At 37.7% G+C, this 4,723-nt stretch overlaps 1 long non-coding RNA gene across 9 annotated transcripts; it reads left to right on the top strand.

Moving 5' to 3' along the window:
* On the top strand, positions 1-3,645 carry LOC141596042 (uncharacterized). 9 transcript variants are annotated; one of them, XR_012522376.1, is made up of 8 exons: positions 1-349; positions 1,086-1,192; positions 1,595-1,918; positions 2,042-2,161; positions 2,259-2,343; positions 2,456-2,532; positions 3,103-3,286; positions 3,452-3,645. It is a non-coding gene; the product is annotated as an uncharacterized LOC141596042 (long non-coding RNA). The 9 variants fall into 9 exon arrangements; XR_012522380.1 differs by having other exon boundaries at positions 1,086-1,392; positions 1,887-1,918; positions 2,061-2,161; XR_012522378.1 differs by having other exon boundaries at positions 1,086-1,392; positions 1,887-1,918.
* The last annotated feature ends 1,078 nt before the right edge of the window (positions 3,646-4,723 follow it).

Raw genomic sequence — 4,723 nt, 5'->3', positions numbered from 1 at the left:
CACACAAAAAAGTAAAATCCCTTTTTTTCTTGGTGTATCAAAACCCTTTAGAATTCCATAGTTATTAACTGATCGGGAATTCAAGATCATTTACAATTTCCTTCGTCTTCATCTTCCCCCTACCGCCAAACCCTTAATCATCATTACTCTACGTCGCTGTCCACTGTTCTCTGTCCAACGCCACCGTTGTCCGCCACCATTTCCTATTTCCTGTAAGGTTACGAACTCAATTCAGTTTTCGAATGAAGCAACCTTAATGTCGCCCTCTCGCTGTTCATTAATGTCACCGTTGAGAGTCCCGCTTCAGCTACTGTCGTGCCGCCATCGATGACCACCAGTAACTTAATGGGTACAACTCTCTACTCTCATACTTCCTTAATCATAGTTTTAAAGTTGTATGGAAGGAAATCCATTAATTAGGGTTTTGATGTTTAACATCTCTTAATATTAAACATCAATTGTCTGGTATTTGTCGTTTAATTTCGATTGCAATGTCTCGTATTGGTTTTCCCCAAATTACAAACCCTAAATCCGAGTCTAATTGATTTTATCATGCTATTAGTTGTCACTTGGGGAATTTAAAGTTATTCAATTTCAGAATCATGCTTAGTTGTCCAAGATGGCAATGGCGTATCATTTTTTTTCCCTGTAAATTGTCCTATTTTTCATTCATTTCCTGCTGAATTGGTATCATTTTAGTGTGTTTCTCCTCTAATTTTGCTTTGTTCTGCTCTAATTTATACTAGTAAAGATCATTGCTACTAGACTTTACCGCATATGGATTGCATTTAGCAAGCTTAGATTGTTAGAGCTAGAAAACTTAAGTTATTGAGACCGAGATCTATACTATGATCAACTGTATTCTGGAACCTTTGCTGTGACCATAGGGTCCTTGATCACAAAGAAATGGATGAACTTCCGATTATTGATGAGACATTTTGGTCACCATAAGAAATTTTATGCAACGATATTAGTATGGATTTCGTGTTTCCAAATACTATCCAAGACGGGAAGATATTGGGAGAGTTCAATAATGCACTTCCAAACTATTACCTTGAACAATTTTCCATTCTGCATCTTTGCAGGTGACGGGGAAAGAGTAGATGATTCCGGGAGGTACATTGTATGATCCATCAGAGTACACACCCATAGAGACAAAAGTTCCCTGCCATCAATAATTAAGATTAATACGGTAAACTCTTACACATTAAGGATAGAAACAGCGGAAATCTGAATAATTATAACTATCCAAAAGGCCGAATATGGAATTACGGAGGTATAATTTAGCACCGACCTTAGGAGTTCCAAGCACCCAATCACGAATGTGGTCGCATGTTCAGCTGGCAGCAGACAATGCACTAGACAGCAGACTTTGTCCTATTGAATGACAAGGTGTTCTGTTTATGTTTGTATGTCTTTCATGTTGTTTTTGTTACATGGCATTAGCAATGCACTAGGCTTTACTTGAAAGAAGCTTTGTGCAGTTTTATCTATTTGTCTGATTGTCTTAGTTCAGTTAACGTGCTCATGGGCTCGACTGTCTTCTTTCGCCAAATTTTCAGTTTGAATTTTCTTGTGTATTATAATTTTTTAGGGATGGGGTTAAATTAGACGCTGATGTTGGTGGTTCTCAGCCTTCAGCATATGGCTCCCTTTGTTTGTTTGCATTCACCAATTCGACCTTCACTCTGAACACCGGTCTACCGTGGAACGAAGCTACCTTCAAACGCTGACCATTCCCCCATTCGAACGCTACACTCTAGTCATTGATTTATCTTTGTTTGCTAAGTTAGTAGAGTAATTTTTATTGATTCTGTTTTTATTAATTTGTTTCTTGTGAATAATTTTGATCAACACCACCGAAGTGTTTCTTTTGGTAATTCCAGATTTTTGCTTGAAGCTGAAGAGGTTATTAGAGGTTTGTTTTATGCTCCTTTTCTAGTTGTATTGCCCAAACTCCATACTCGAAATAATTCTTGTTACTTCTTCATGTTACTGCCCATTTCTGGAAGTTAACTTTCTTGTTATCATAATTTTGTAGTAATTGGTATTGATGATAGGTGGGCATTCTCTTTTTTGTGTTCGAATTTTATGATAATTAACTACTGGCTTTCAAGTTGTTGATACTGGTCCGGCTTTGTGAGTTTTTTACCCTTACTAGGTTAGTGAAATGCTATTTTTACCAGTCTTCTCAATTTTTTTAAGATTTAAGATGTGTGCGCTGCTTCGCATATTTGATACTTGGAATTTCCTTGCAGTTGTAGTGTTCGTACACCAATTTCAATGAATTCTTCTTGCTATATTTCCTGGTTTTTCACATTTACTTCTTTTCCTATGCTAATGGTATGACGTTTTGCCTTATATGCGGTCGTTTTATTGTCCTGGGACTTATTTCAGTGTTGCTTTAGTTCAAATAATATGTTTTATGACCCTTTTGTATATTTTTCGTGTGTAGGTTTTTCATAAATGGCTTTATCTACTACTGCAGCGTTTGTGCAACATCTTATAATGTATTTCTGGAACAGATTTGAGGTAGATGATTTTATTTTGCTTTTTAGCTAGAAGCCTTATGCCATGAAGTTAAATTATCATTTCTCTTGTTTTATTGGAATTTGTACAATCCTGGTTGATGCTTATATGTTGTAAGGATGTTGACGAGTTACTTGGCAAATAAACCAGTTTCCTGTAATTTTTCTGCAGCCAACCATTGTTTTATTTTTGTACCTTCCTGCTTACTTGCTACTCATCATTCTCTACTAGGATGTCCAATTTTGTTTGTTGAATCTACTTTGTGCATCTATCCCCTTAATAAAGGGAATTTCATGTATGAGGAGGATGGGTAATGTAATCCTACACTCTTACTTATTCCTAATGTCATATTTCCTCTATTTTGCTTCTCTTTCGAATGGAACCAAGCCTCACATTTGTTAGGCTCTTAATAAGATGGGTTATTAAATTGACAGCACTTCTTTTTATTGTGAAGTTAGTCACGTAATACAACTTTGATGTAATTTTCATCCATCAATCGGAACAGTCTTAACCTGCTCCTTTGAGGCACTGGTGCTGTATGTTAACGTGTGCCTCTTTCTCTTAAATGGTCAGGTCCCTGCTTTACAAAAATTCCAGCAAAATCGGCGTACACAGATGCAGCGGCACCCAGACTTCCACCCATTATCTTGTCTACCATACTTGCCTCAACATTACACATTACTCGGTTGAATACAATGAACAACGCGCCTACCAATTCAGATGATACCCTGAGCTTTCAACCCTCTGGCAAACCTAGGTACTGATGTTTTAAGGTCTTATTAGTTATTACTTGCGCTGGTTTTGTCTCACTCATGCAAAAGCTTTCGATCAAACCTGTGAGTGTTCTATAGTGTCTTGTGTTGATTTTAGTCATATGTATGGTGTTTTTTTAACTATTGGTTTGCTAAATGTATTATTGCAGATTCAACTATGTTGATTGACGAAATGAAAGATAAAGACGTGTGGGGGTATTGAATGTTTAGAGAACATGAAATGTTAGATTAGTTTATTCACTGAGACGGCATGTATGTGATTATTTATACACTTGGATGTATAATTTTGAACATCGACATTATTGTTGTGCCGGATGATATGCAAGTTCGTTGGTTGACATTCTTTTGTATGTATTGTTTGTTTATTTCGCTATTTGGCTTATCAAATCAATGTCTACATTTTTGCCGAAATTTTGGTAGCAAATAATTTTATTTTATTTTTTTTTAAAAAAAATATCTATGGTGGCAGTTCTTAGGTAAGAAAAGCCACTATTAATTCATCTTTAGTGGCGGTTCATTACTAACAACCGACGTCATAATTATCTTTAGTGGCGGTTCTTTAACAACCGACGTTATAGAGAATATCTAGTGGCGGGTTGTGGTGGAATGTTAATTATTGAATACCTATGGTGGCGGTTTTCAATAGATGACCGCCACTATAGATGAGTTACAGTGGCGGTTCTTGTCTAACAACCGTCGTATTATATAAGTTTATAATGACGGTTTTGTATAACAACCGCCACTACAGGAGAGCTATTGCGGCGGTTCAACAACTGCCTACAACCGCCGTAAAGTTTATACGACGCCGTGATAAACGACGGACCCTAAATCTCTAAAAACCGCCACAAAAGGTCATTTATAACCGCCACCGTAGGGGGTTTTTCTACTAGTGTCCCCAAACCAGCCAGCAACATGGGAGGTCGCTAACAGCAACGCCATTGGAAGCGAAATCAAACCATGAACTTGATGGTACTCGATCGAGAAGAGATAATACTCGATCGAGTACATTAGGCTGCAAAAGTGGTCGATCGAGGAAAACAAATACTCGATCGAGATGACAGTTTCTGTGGGTGCTCGATCGAAGAAATTAAGCGTTCGATTGAGGGAGTCAAGCACTCGATCGAGTAGAATACTGCTCGATCGAGAGCTCCCTAATGCGCAACTCTTAGGCGTCAGTAAAACACCTGCAAAAGATGCGAATAAAAACCACAAATACGACCAAAAACCAAGCCTAGATCTTTCAGAGTCTATGGTTCGACAACCAATTATTACACACAACAGAACAAAAATGTTCGAAGAACAGCTAAAAAGCTGAAACTCCGAGTTGCCTCCCGGACAGAGCTAGTTTTAGACAGGTCCCAGCTTGACCTTTTTTTGTCTTCATCCAGTTGCTCCAGTTAGGCGCAATTAAAGCAACTCAA

Source organism: Silene latifolia, chromosome 8 (assembly GCF_048544455.1).
Source record: "Silene latifolia isolate original U9 population chromosome 8, ASM4854445v1, whole genome shotgun sequence".
NCBI classification, from domain to species: domain Eukaryota; kingdom Viridiplantae; phylum Streptophyta; class Magnoliopsida; order Caryophyllales; family Caryophyllaceae; genus Silene; species Silene latifolia.
The sequence above is the reverse complement of the archived record's forward strand: the minus strand, read 5'-3'. Positions and strand labels throughout refer to the sequence as shown.